Below are 15,182 nucleotides of genomic sequence, written 5' to 3'. Positions count from 1 at the left end.
CTAGTCATTATAGCTGTCATTCATATCTATATTCCAACCCAATCCCTGAGGTAATCAAAATACTCCTATAGCTTACTCTACACTCATTCTAATATATATGCAAATATATGTATACAAGCATAACTAAATGCATGTTGATAGAATTCTTTCTTTTACGTTATATAATATTCAATGGTATTGATGGATCATTTTATTGAAGTGTTGCTCCTGTTAATGAAAATTGATGTAATTTCTTTTATTTATTTGATTTTTCACTAAAAAGCTAATGCAAACTACAATTTACATATGCTTTTATTATGAAGCTTGGCTTTTGTTTTTTTCTCTACTTATAGCTACTATGTTTGATTGTCATAATTTCATGGATACTGACAGAAGGCACATATTTCTGGGTCAAAGTAAAGAATTTTATTACTCATAGTAGTACACGCCATTTAAGCACTAGCATGTTTGCATTAGATCTCCTTGCCCCAAGTCCCATAGGGAACTATTATTTGGGCCCATATATATGTTTTACACAGAGTATGTTATTCTCTGAGGAGTACCAAAAGTAGGAAATCCACTATATTTGTAGCAAATAATGAACAAAGATGGTCTATGTACAGGTGTGAGTTGTGACTGCAACCTTCCCCTCCAAAGGCTGCAATGGTATCTACTCTTCTCTGGACCTCCAGCCTGCTGGCCCATTCTGTAGATTTTGGACTTGCCAGCATCCAACATTGTACAAAGCAATTTCTTAAAACATAAATCGCTTTATCTATATACACATATTATTAATTCTTTTCTCTGGAGAATTTTCACTAATATATCCAATAATAGTATTTGCCATATACTTGTGGCCTCATTTTAATAGAAATGTTTCTGTATTTCTCATCAATTTGAAAGACATTTTTTGTCACTTTTTAAAAATATTGTTCCAGCTTGTCAATGCCTTTTGACTTCAATTTCTTTTTATTTGTAAAAACAATGTGCTATTTCAAACATAAAACTAAAGAAAAGTGCAATGAACACTCTTGCTCTTATTATCCATCTTTAACAAATGCTAACAATTTTCTTATATTGCCTCACATCTTTTTCTTAACTAATGATATAATACTAATAGAATTGAAAATCTTGTATCCTCTAAGTCAATTATGTTCCTACCCTAAAGCTATTTCTGTCCCGATTTTTTCTTTATTACCATGCACATTTTATACTTGTTATATGTTTTTATACTTGTTTTATATGCTTTTACACATACTTAAATGATATTTTATATACTTTTCTGTTTTAACAAATATGCAATTTTTTTGTGTTATGTAGAATTTTATATACGTGCATCTGATTGAAAAATTATAGTTCTAATTGCATGAGAACATATTATTTCATTAATTGATCAATCACCAAAGAGACTTATGAAAATTTGCTATTGTTAAGGGAATCTATTTCCTTTTCAGATTTTCTATTTATATGTTTTGAATCTTTGCTAACATGTTCATGCAAGTTTTGGATTTGTATTTCTTTCCTTTTTTTTTTTTTGGTACTGGGGATCAAACATGGGTCCTTGCACTTGCAAGGCAGGCAGCCTCATCACTGAGCTAAATCCCCAGTCCATAGTGTTTATATCTCTATCTTGGTAACTTGAAACTTTCATCTTTTTGTGATACCTCCATTTCTTTATCTCATACCTATTTTTCTCTTAAATTATTGTTTTTTTGATACTCATATGGCATTAAGACTTTTTTGTTGTTGACATTTGCCTAAATTTTTTTCTTCTTTATTTTAAACTTCTCTAAGTTATAATGTTTTAGTTTGTCACTCAAAAACAGCATTTAGTTGTATCTTTTTTTCTCATAATTTAACAACTTCAGTTTTATAATTGGCAGACTTGATCCAATTAAATTTCTATGATTCCATATATACCAAAGTCCACCAAAGAAATGTGTGCACACTTTCATAAAAGAAAAATGCTGTTTTTTTCAACAGATGACCTTATCCTCATATGAGGGACACTGAAGGATGTCATATATCACAGAAAACCCACTACACTGTCAGCCTTTAGAAAAAAAATTGAAAATGCATGTGCAACAATCTCAGTGAGCAGTTACCCAAGAGCAGTTTGCCATAATAATACATATCTGGAAGTTAATGTCCACTACTTTGAACACCTCTTGTAAATGTAGAGGCCAAATTTAACTTTTATTAATCTTATGATGTCTCAATAAATTTAGTTTTAAAATATTTATACAAGTTTTTCTTTTCCTGAAGTATGTATCTGTGGGATTTTTGGTTGTTGTTGGACTCTGTATTTATTGTTGAAATTTTGGTTTGTTTTCTAATCACTGAGGTTTTCCTTTCTTTATTTAAATTTTTTTTCTTTTTCTCTTTTTCTGCCCTCTGGATTCTCTGTTATCCCTATTTCTCCATCTTCTGGTTTGATGTTTTAATCCTCAAGAATGCTTTTCCATTTGATTTCTTTGGTTGTCCTAGAATCACCAGCCTGTGATCACGCTGCCTGTGGAAAGCCTTGGAGAATAATTTCTAGATCAAATAGGTAATGTAAATTCAAACCATAAACTCTTTATTTAAAGGCAAACCTTTGATTATAAATTCTTAGAAAAGACTTCTTTCTGCATCCCATAAAAGAAAGTACAGCCCATGAGAAGTCAAGCATGACTAGGTGGGAATGGGGATCTAGACCCAGTATGGCAGAGGTACCTGGGGACAGAGAGCAGTGGAGTGCAGAAAGACTATCATTCTGAACTCGGGAAGATGGTACAGTGCTGTGCAGAAAAGAGATTGCCTCTGCAAAGGTTGTTGTTGAGAACTGAAGCCCATAAAGACACAGCAAACTACAACAGTTGCTGAGTGGCTGAGATCAGCACTTCCTACCAGAACCCAGAAATGCTCCAGGGGAAGGGCAACTCTAACATGCAGCAGAACTGTGCAGAGTTCAAACGTGCAGGAGGTCAGTGAACGCAATTCCAGCATCATATCCAGAAAGCAGCCTAAATTTCTGTGGTCTATAGCTGTCTCACTGAGATTAATCAAGTTGGATCTGTACACTGCTACCCACATTGTCTACCAGGGACAGCAAAGACACACCTTGAAGGGGAATTATTTTTCTTTCTTTTATTCTCTTTTCTCCTCCTTCATTTCACTTCTTTCTTGTTCCTGTTTTTTTCCTGTTTTGTATTTTCTTGATTGTTCTTAATTTTATAGGAGCATGAATATGGTTTCTAATTTTCCTGTTGCTGTTAGTTTATTCTCTTCCTGTTTTTGTTCTTTCCTTCACTCTTTTCTTCCTGTCCACCAATTTCCTGAAGTTTGCATGATCCTCCTGTGTGCTCTTGACTTACTTCTAACCTTTCCTTTCACTTCTATTTTTATATATCCCCCACCACTCCTTCTAAGTAGTCTTCCTAGACGGTAAATTTGCTATATTGAGGGGCTTATTTACTGCAGACATATTTCTGGTTGGTTCTGGATTTTGATATATAATCACAAGGCTAGTTCATTTCATTAAAGGTGAAAGATTAAGAATTACCACAGTTTGTCATTTTCTAAGCTGTATTTGATACTACTGGTGATACTGATTGTATCACTTTGGTCAAAGAAACCTGATTGTTCTAGTCATCTGTCCTTCCTGGAATACCAAAAACTAAGATTGCCTAAGGATCATTACAGTCTCAAAATCCAAAGAACAGCTATACAACAAGACACCTCTGAAAAGTAGTTATTTCCTAAGGGTTCTAAATACTAGCAATAAAGATACTTGCTATAAGCAATATACAAGTATCAGCATAAGAATTAAACCAAAAACATCAACACAAAAAATAAAAATGAGAAGACACCTCAACAATATGTAAACTCAGACTTCCAGCTCACCAAAGGCAAATCTAGGTGACAATGAGGTGGTACAATCCAAAAGTCAACTACTTAGACTCCCTGAACAGGTAACAAGAGAAGTAACAAAACAGATGAAAGAGGCTCTGGAATAAATGAAATCAGAAATAATTATCAAATAACCACAGAGATGGATATCATAATGAAAGACATGATCAGTAACTCTAGAGCAGATACTGATTAAAAAATAGAGGAGCTGAGGGAAATCATGGAAACCATGAATATCCAGCATAGAAAATAAATGGAAAAAAAGAAATACATCCAAGCAGCTATCCAAGAGATTAAAAATTCCATTGAAAGTTTCCATATCAGGATAATTCAATGTGAGGACATAAATTTAGATATGGAAGACAGGATTGTGGTTAGCAAATATGAAAATGAAAATTTCTTAAAAATTGCAAGGGACCATGAGAAATGAATCCAATAACTACTAGATGATTAAAAAAAACTTAAGATCTATTGGAGTCAATGAAGGAGTAGGAGGTAGCATAAAAGACCAAAATAAAATATTCACAGAAATAATCACAGCAAACTTCAAAAATAGGAAAAGAGAATTTGAATTAAAGATAAGTGAAGCATATATAACTCCAACTAGGAACGATAAAAATTGTATCAAGTTATATAATAGTCAAGATTCTAGAAATCCAACACAATAACAAAATATTAAAAGCAGCTACAGAAAAGAAACAAATCTACAAAGGAAAGCCCATATAAATTTCTCAACACAAATCTTCAAATCAAGGACAGTCTGGAGTGAAATATTTCAAGTCCTAAAAGAAAACAACTTCCAACTCAGATTGATGTATTCTGCAAAACCATCTTTCAAAATCATTGGAGGACTAAGACACTTTCATGACAAAGACCACCCGAGGAAACTCAATAATACCAAGCTAGAACTCCAAAAGATACTAATCAATATACTAGATAAATACAATGAGGATTATGGCTCTATGAATTGCAACACAATGAAGCCTTCTTACAAGGTAAGAAATTAAATGGAGAGAAGAAAAATATGAAAGAGCCAACAACAGCAAAATGTCCGGACAAGGATAAATTAATATAAATGAGTTATAACTATCAGTGTTAATGGTCTCAATCATCCAAGCAAAAGAAAAAGACTGGCAGCATGTATCAAGAAGCAAGATCCAACAATATGCTGCATACAATAAACACATTTAATTAAAAAAGAAATTCATAGACTGAAAGTCAAAGAATGGAAAAACAATACTTCATGTGACAGAAATCCAGAAAAAAGCAGGGGCTGCTATCCTATTTGTAGTCAAAGTAGACTTCCAAACAAGACTAATTAAGAGAGACAAATAGAGTCACTGCATCCTTGTAAAGGGAACAATCCAAGAGGAAGAGATAACAGTCATAAATTTATAGGTACCAAATACTGGTCACCAAATTATATAAAACAAAATTCATAGGTATAAAAAATCAAACAAGCAGTAATATAATTGTAGTGGGAGAACTCAGTATGTCACATATAGGTATATAGACAGATAAACTAGATAATAAGGGTCTACAATTAAATTGTATAATTGAAACAAAACCTTGAACAGATGGTCTTAATAGATGTCTACAGAGTGTTCCACAAAATAATAATCATACACATTCTTCTCAGCTGCATATGGGTCATTCTCCAAAACAGACCACATGCCAGCTCATAGAACATGTTTAAGTAATACAAAGGAATTGATGTTATCCCCTATATATTGTCAGACTATAGTGTAATGAAATTGAAGAAACCTTCTGAATGGTTGAACTCCATACCGTTCCAGTACAGGTTTCCCACGCCCTTTCTTTAAAGATGTTCAAAGTTGGGAATGCAGAAAAATACCCTTGATGACCACCTCTGACTCCGCAGAGTGGGTCGAAAGACTGGCACAATCAGGAGGTCTGAGAGTGCGTGGGGGGGTATGGAGAGTTATGGGGATTCAGGGGCTCCCGTGCAGCCCAGGCTACCTTCCTGGCGCTGGAGTCATGGTGGCTCTGGGTGGGAGAGGGCTATAAAGAATTTAATAAATGAAGGAATATATTATATGAAGTCTATACATATAACATACTTAAGCAAAATTACTTGAAAGTGTGTATGTTTGTGTATGTACATTTAGTGTCCATACATATGAAGAGAGATATGATGCAACCAAGGTCCATTTGAAAGAATAAACATGAGAAGATATTCAGTTCAGTTGTGGTAAAAGAGAGTAAAAGGTTAGAGGGAGATGACTTGTCTACAGATATAAATATGTGTTATAGAGATTCACCAATTGAAATGGAGATATCATTGTACCAAAATTGAAAGATGAATAAAAGAAATACATGGGGTATTTTAAATCAGTGGAGAAGGTACAATTATTCAATAAATGACTCTGAACAACTGGATAACCAGTTACAGAAATAAAAATTCTAGATAAATTTAAGAATAAAATGTACCAAGTAATAAACTCCAGCACCTATGAGATGCTCATATATAATAAAGATGGCATTTTAAATTTAATGAGAAAAAGATAAACTGGTGCAACCACTGTAGAAATCAATATGGAGATACCTCAAAGAACCAGGACTAGAGGTTCCATTTGTCCCAGCTATCCCTCTGCTGGGTATCTTTCCAAAAGAATTAAAAGAATCACACCACAGTGATATATGTGCACCCATGTTTATAGCAGCAGAGTTTGCAATAGCTAAACCTTGGAAATAGCCCATTTGCCCACCAGTTGGGAACTGGATAAAGCAAATATGGTTTTTCTATAAATTGGAATGCTACTCAGCCATAAAGAATGAGAAAATAGATTCATTCATAGGGAAATGGATACATTTTGAGGATATAATCCTAAGTGAAATAAATAAGTCACACATGTGTAAATACTGAATAGTTTCTCTGGTGTGAAAAACTAAAATAGTACTCAAGATCCTAACGGGACAATTAGCAATGTGAAATAGGAAGAAAAGGGCTAAAGGTGTAGAAACAGTGAGAAAAGTAGGGGAAAGGAAATAAGGGGAAAAAAATAAGAGAAAATGAAAACATGGAAATAAAGTCTTTGTAAATGAGGAAGGCAGGCGGGGTATGGGGAAAAAATGAGAACCAAGTTCTGTTATGCAAAGTTACAAGATCCAAATGATAAATGTAACTGTACTATATATTTAAAAATTACCAGTAAGCTGTATAAGGAAAAGAAAAAGATGAAATATTTAATATATTATTCCAGGACTACTGGCTATCCATATGGAAGAAAATAAAGTTTAATATTTCAAGTCCTAAAAGAAAACAACTTCCAACTCAGATTGATGTATTCTGCAAAACCATCTTTCAAAATCATTGGAGGACTAAGACACTTTCATGACAAAGACCACCCGAGGAAACTCAATAATACCAAGCTAGAACTCCAAAAGATACTAATCAATATACTAGATAAATACAATGAGGATTATGGCTCTATGAATTGCAACACAATGAAGCCTTCTTACAAGGTAAGAAATTAAATGGAGAGAAGAAAAATATGAAAGAGCCAACAACAGCAAAATGTCCGGACAAGGATAAATTAATATAAATGAGTTATAACTATCAGTGTTAATGGTCTCAATCATCCAAGCAAAAGAAAAAGACTGGCAGCATGTATCAAGAAGCAAGATCCAACAATATGCTGCATACAATAAACACATTTAATTAAAAAAGAAATTCATAGACTGAAAGTCAAAGAATGGAAAAACAATACTTCATGTGACAGAAATCCAGAAAAAAGCAGGGGCTGCTATCCTATTTGTAGTCAAAGTAGACTTCCAAACAAGACTAATTAAGAGAGACAAATAGAGTCACTGCATCCTTGTAAAGGGAACAATCCAAGAGGAAGAGATAACAGTCATAAATTTATAGGTACCAAATACTGGTCACCAAATTATATAAAACAAAATTCATAGGTATAAAAAATCAAACAAGCAGTAATATAATTGTAGTGGGAGAACTCAGTATGTCACATATAGGTATATAGACAGATAAACTAGATAATAAGGGTCTACAATTAAATTGTATAATTGAAACAAAACCTTGAACAGATGGTCTTAATAGATGTCTACAGAGTGTTCCACAAAATAATAATCATACACATTCTTCTCAGCTGCATATGGGTCATTCTCCAAAACAGACCACATGCCAGCTCATAGAACATGTTTAAGTAATACAAAGGAATTGATGTTATCCCCTATATATTGTCAGACTATAGTGTAATGAAATTGAAGAAACCTTCTGAATGGTTGAACTCCATACCGTTCCAGTACAGGTTTCCCACGCCCTTTCTTTAAAGATGTTCAAAGTTGGGAATGCAGAAAAATACCCTTGATGACCACCTCTGACTCCGCAGAGTGGGTCGAAAGACTGGCACAATCAGGAGGTCTGAGAGTGCGTGGGGGGGTATGGAGAGTTATGGGGATTCAGGGGCTCCCGTGCAGCCCAGGCTACCTTCCTGGCGCTGGAGTCATGGTGGCTCTGGGTGGGAGAGGGCTATAAAGAATTTAATAAATGAAGGAATATATTATATGAAGTCTATACATATAACATACTTAAGCAAAATTACTTGAAAGTGTGTATGTTTGTGTATGTACATTTAGTGTCCATACATATGAAGAGAGATATGATGCAACCAAGGTCCATTTGAAAGAATAAACATGAGAAGATATTCAGTTCAGTTGTGGTAAAAGAGAGTAAAAGGTTAGAGGGAGATGACTTGTCTACAGATATAAATATGTGTTATAGAGATTCACCAATTGAAATGGAGATATCATTGTACCAAAATTGAAAGATGAATAAAAGAAATACATGGGGTATTTTAAATCAGTGGAGAAGGTACAATTATTCAATAAATGACTCTGAACAACTGGATAACCAGTTACAGAAATAAAAATTCTAGATAAATTTAAGAATAAAATGTACCAAGTAATAAACTCCAGCACCTATGAGATGCTCATATATAATAAAGATGGCATTTTAAATTTAATGAGAAAAAGATAAACTGGTGCAACCACTGTAGAAATCAATATGGAGATACCTCAAAGAACCAGGACTAGAGGTTCCATTTGTCCCAGCTATCCCTCTGCTGGGTATCTTTCCAAAAGAATTAAAAGAATCACACCACAGTGATATATGTGCACCCATGTTTATAGCAGCAGAGTTTGCAATAGCTAAACCTTGGAAATAGCCCATTTGCCCACCAGTTGGGAACTGGATAAAGCAAATATGGTTTTTCTATAAATTGGAATGCTACTCAGCCATAAAGAATGAGAAAATAGATTCATTCATAGGGAAATGGATACATTTTGAGGATATAATCCTAAGTGAAATAAATAAGTCACACATGTGTAAATACTGAATAGTTTCTCTGGTGTGAAAAACTAAAATAGTACTCAAGATCCTAACGGGACAATTAGCAATGTGAAATAGGAAGAAAAGGGCTAAAGGTGTAGAAACAGTGAGAAAAGTAGGGGAAAGGAAATAAGGGGAAAAAAATAAGAGAAAATGAAAACATGGAAATAAAGTCTTTGTAAATGAGGAAGGCAGGCGGGGTATGGGGAAAAAATGAGAACCAAGTTCTGTTATGCAAAGTTACAAGATCCAAATGATAAATGTAACTGTACTATATATTTAAAAATTACCAGTAAGCTGTATAAGGAAAAGAAAAAGATGAAATATTTAATATATTATTCCAGGACTACTGGCTATCCATATGGAAGAAAATAAAGTTAGATTCCTATTTCACATCATAAAACAAGCACACACACACACACACACACACACACACACACACACCCCAACTTAGATGGGTTAGATACTAATTTTATTTTTACAAATAAAAATTAAGATCCTGGAAGAAAAATAAGTAGACTATATTTATAGCTTAGAAGTAGGGGAGATATTGGCAATGCAAGAATATTAGAAGTTATTTTTCAAAATTTATATGTAGTTGTGGCTTGTGTCTAGATGTTCCGCTAAGCCTTGCACAGTCTTTTTCAAAGGTACTAATATGAAATGTGTGATGCTAGGATTCAGGGTGTGTGATTACTAAACCAGTACATGTGAGGGATTTGTTTGATACTGCCTTAATCCCAGCAGTCTTAATAAGATAAAAGGAGCCGAAATACACTGTTAATGTCTCTTGTTGCCTTTGCTACATTGTGCACACCATATTGCTTTTCCTCTGTGATGCCTGTTAACCATCCTTGCCTTTGTTGCAGCCAGTTATGGAATGAAACTTCTACAAACTTCAAGCCACATAATTCTTTCCCTCCTACTTTGGGTATCAAATATTTTGTCTCAGCAATGAGAGTAAAGTAGCTAATACATATGTATTATATCAAAATGAAAATATTTTAGTGTGATAAAATGGACAATAAATTAATAGATAAATTCAGGAAAATTCTAGTACTAAGGATGAAAAAGTTAATATATAATACATGCATAAGAATTATTATAAGCAGACAAGAAAGAGAAAGGGCCACTATAGACAAATGGCAATGAGTATAAAGGAGCAAATCACAGAAGAATAAATTTTCAAAAATATGAAAATATTCAAAGTTCACTGCCGATGAAATTTTAAAAATGTATCTAAGTAATAAATTGCCATATTCTGTTAATTCAAAACATATTTTTTGCAGTTTTCTCATTTCTAAAATTTCAATGTGCCTTCAGATTGATGGCATTCCACAATTGCTATTTCCCCTACTGCACAGGAGTGAACATAACTCTCTGAAGCATGGTGGTACAGCTACAACCCGTCAGGGTTTTGTTCATCAAAGTCACTGGAAAAAAGAATATGAGCATGGATTATTTTCTGAAAACTATATATTTGACACTAATGTGATTATTATGGCTTGTATCTAAATGTTCTTCCAAAGTACCATGTGCTTATAGGAGGGTTTATTGGAGCTGGCTGGATCTAGGGTGTATGATACTGGGATTAAGGGTGTGTCATATTAAATTAGGCCACTGATTGGTTTACCATAGTTCCTGGTGTGGATAATGGAAGGGCCCACCCTGCTGCTGCTGTCTGCTTTGCTATGAACTGTTGCTCCTCTGCAATATACCTCTACTGTGCGACAGGGCCTTCAAGCCTGCCAACTATAGACTGCAACCTCTACAAACTGTGTGCTGAAATAAGCCTTTCCTCCTTTAATGTCAGGTATTTTGGCTCAGCAACAATAAAACTAATTAAGACAGTGGTCAAGAAAACCCCAAATGATCAGATGTTATGTTCTCTATGACTAAGAAATATTCCATTGTGCATTGTGTATATGTACACACCACACTTTCTTTATTCACTTAGCCAATAAAGGACACCTTGGTCATTTCCATATCTTGAGTATGGTGAATAGTATTACAATAACCATAGGAAGGAAAATATCTCTTTGACATACTTATCTTACCTTCATTGGGAAAAGGATGAAGTCCTATTATTTCTGACAACATGGCTAAGCTTGAAGAGACTACGTTCAGTAAAATGAACCAGGATTTCTTTCATATGTTGAATCTAAAAAAGTTGCTCTAATAGAGTATAACAATGGTTACAAAAGGCTGTGGCAACCAGGAGGAAGGGGTGGACATAATGATTAATAGTCACAAAGTAACAGTTGTTTGATAGTAAGAATAGGTTTCGGTGTCCATAGTTACACAGTAGGATGACTACAGCAGGCAAAAATGTATACTTCAAAACAGTTGGAAAAGAGAATGTTGAATGTTTGCATTGCAAAGAAATGATAAATAGGTGATAAAATACTAATGACTCTGATTTGATCCTTATGTAATTATATGTGTATCAAACCATTTCATATACTTAATAAATAAGTACAACTATTGTCATTTAAAAAAGAAATTAAAACATTTTAAAAAGGAGACCACAGCTTTAAAAATTGCACATGGTTCAGTGGCATCAAATACAATCCTAATGTTGACAATGGAGAAATGCCTTACCACCAATGTTCTTAATGACACAGAAAATAATCATGCAAAAACATGAATAATGATTACTATAATTTGAAGAGTATGCAGAAATGTTGGACTTAATGATATAAAAACTTTGGGGGATACTGAAAAAAATAACTTCATTTGTAGTTTTTTAAAACATATGCACATGAGTAATATGACAAAGTTCTGGGTGTATATATCCACAAAAACTATTTCAATATAAATAATATAAGATTTTAAGAGATAAGAAAATATCCTGTCAATTTAACTAATGGCACTTTTTCTTTCTTTACTGTAGTATATAATGTAATAATGCATCCTATAATCAAAAGCATTTTAAGATTTAATGAAATACAGTATATTTTACTTATCACAAAAACAAGATAGTTATTCCCAAAAGATGTGTATATAATTTCATTTTTATAAAACAAAAGATCCTAAGCTCAACGTCATTAATAGTTAACATTTTAATAAAACACTCAAGGTGCCAGAATTCTAAGAAATTTACATGTATTAATTCAGTTAGTGAAGCTCAGCACTTACTGACACAAGATGTGTGTATCATTTATGTGTTTGTGATTTATTCCAAGAAAAGTCTAATTCAGAAGCAGTATTTCAATTTTTGTCTATGTTTTGTCAGTGCCAAGATGACCCACAGAGTTATATAATTTAAGCAGATCTTAATGTTTATTTTTTTGGAAAACAACTATTTACTTTTTGAGTTATTTTTAACTATTTTGGAAACATTTTCATTGCAGTACTACTGAATTTTTCTTTTTTTTTGGTATATCAGTTTTGAAACAAACTTTTCTAGGTAGTATTAATATAAGTAATTTAAGTGCTTTAAACAGCCGTGGGGAGATGAGACCTGCTGGTCCGCTATGGATTCTGACAGGCCTATTGAAGTTCTTACAGAAGCAGCATTTGTTTTGCTTAGAAGGTGTGATTTTGGCTAGAAATCTTTCTGGAGTTCTTTTCTTCCTTTATGTCACCAGGCACCCACAAGAGCCTCCCTGGGGTGATTGGCAGGGGTCATGCCGCAGATGGGGCTGCTGCCTGAGCCCAGACCACAGGGTGGCCATTTGCCTCCTTAACTGCCAGGGCCTTACCATGCCAGTTTCTGGTTGGGTCCCAGATAGTAGACCTTACTGCTAATTGAATAGAAAGTTCCACAATGTCTTTGTGTGTTTATAATTACACTGGCTTCTTTGGTGAAAATGCTTAGTTAAGAGACTGTTGCAAGCACTGAGGCAGCCTGGTGTCTTGGCTTTGTCAGGAGGCAAAGAATGGGATACTTCTGGCAGTCTGACAGCACCAACCACAGCCCCCCAATCTCACTCGCGGGCTGTTGTCCCTTGCTAGGCTTTTTTTCTGTAGCTACAAGAAGGAAGGGCTCCTTGTCCCCTAGAATATGGGGAAGGTGAGGCTCAGAAGTGGAGATATTCTGGTGTCTCAAAGAGCTCACATAGTATATGCAGAGTTGAAAGTGGCAGGACTGGGGAGTTGGCCAGGCAGAGGAGGGAACGTGAGGCAGAGAAGAAGAGCCCTGGAGGCCCATGGAGAGCAGCCTTGGAGGGAAGGGCTGAGCAGCAGTAGGCCTGCTCCCACAGAAGTCTGAGGGGCAGTGGGTGGGTGGCTTAGCTATATCTTGTGACAGGGACCATAAGAGGAAGCTTGGATGTGATTAGAGCCAGCATGGGCATCCTGGCTACCTCACCAGTATTCCCAGTGCTAGGAGGCCAGCTCCGGCCACTCCTAAGGCCTAGCCCCCAACCCACACTGCCTAGAAGCCAGATAGGCCTGTGTAAAATTAGCCTCTTCTGATTTGATTCTGTCTCCATAGTCCAAAAGAGGCAGACCATGGAGTCCTGCACTTTTGCTGAGGCTCCTTGACTTTGCCAAATGTGCTGAGGTTTGCCATTCACATGCCATGTGGACCTTGCCAAAGGTTTATCTGTGCACACCTTGGGGGCTTCCTAGGTGTTGAGTTCTTGCATAGCAGGGAATCTTACTCCAAGACACGACTGTTTCCCGTATAGTCTTAGGGACAAGTCCCAAGATAAATGAACCAAAAGGGTATTCTCTTCCCAGGAGCCACATGTAAAATGTCAGTAAACCATGAGTTCCCAGAAAAAAAGACGTAAAATTATGTGCCAATGTTCACATAGCTAGTAAATGGCACAAATAAAATTTCAATCTAGATATTGTATTTCCAGAGTGCTCATGTTGTTAAGCATAAACCATTCATATTTACTTTCTATTCCCTCTCTGTGACATGCACATACATGCACACACACATTCATACTCACACACCCACACTTTTTGTTTCCCTTTTATCTCTTATTGTTCTTGATGATATAAATGTGAAGAAAACTGGAAGGATGTATGCTCAGTGGTTAATACAGTTTATGGGATGGAGGTAACATAGGAGTATGTTAAAGGAGAAGAAAAGGAAGAGAAAAAGCTGTGTAGAGATTTTGGATTCACCCTGTGCCATTGATTTGAAAAACATAAACTCACACTGAAAACTCAGTTTTGGAAGTGGATTTTGAGATTACTTCAGTAAAGAAGCTTGAGTGATTGATATTTAACAAAAAAAAAAAGGAAGAGAAAAAAACTCCACTGAAACTCCAGCTGTGTATGATGTGATTATATTTATGGCTTATATAAACTTGCAAAAAGGGAAAAGAAAAAAATGTGAGAGAATGAAAAGATGAAAATAAAGTGTTTGTAGATGGGGAGGGGAGGAGGGGGTGAAGGGAGGGCAGAGGTAAGGGGAAAAAAATTAGAATCAAGACTTGCCATGTAAAGGTACATGATCCCAACAATGAATGTAACTGTACTGTATCCCTAAATGTACCAATAAACTAAAAAAAAAAAAATAAAATAAAATAGGGCAAAAAAAAAAATGAAACATATAAAGAAAAAGTTAAGATAGAAGAGAAATAAAGACACATAGAGAGGAGACAAGGAAGCCAGGTGTAGTGGCACAAGCTTGTAATCCCAGCCTCTGGAAAGCTGAGGCAGGAGGATTGCAAATTTGAACCCAGACTGGGCAATTTACAGACTTAGTGAGATTCTGTTTCAAAATGGAACATGAACAATGGGCTGGAGATGTAAGTAAGTGTGAAGGTCTTTGGTTAACCCTCCAGTAACAACAACAGCAACAACAACAACAACAACAACAACAACAACAACTACAAGGCAAGGAAAATCATACCTGACACTCTGAAGTTAAAGGAGGAAACTTATTTAGCTTATGGTTTGTTTGTAGAGGTTTCAATCCATGATTGGTTAGCTCTAACTGAGGGTGGGCAAGCCTGCCTTCCTCCTCTCCCTTTTATAT

Source organism: Fukomys damarensis, unplaced genomic scaffold, assembly GCF_012274545.1.
Source record: "Fukomys damarensis isolate Sample0158 unplaced genomic scaffold, DMR_v1.0_HiC HiC_scaffold_39, whole genome shotgun sequence".
Lineage (NCBI taxonomy): Eukaryota > Metazoa > Chordata > Mammalia > Rodentia > Bathyergidae > Fukomys > Fukomys damarensis.
Note: the sequence above shows the minus strand (reverse complement) of the source record.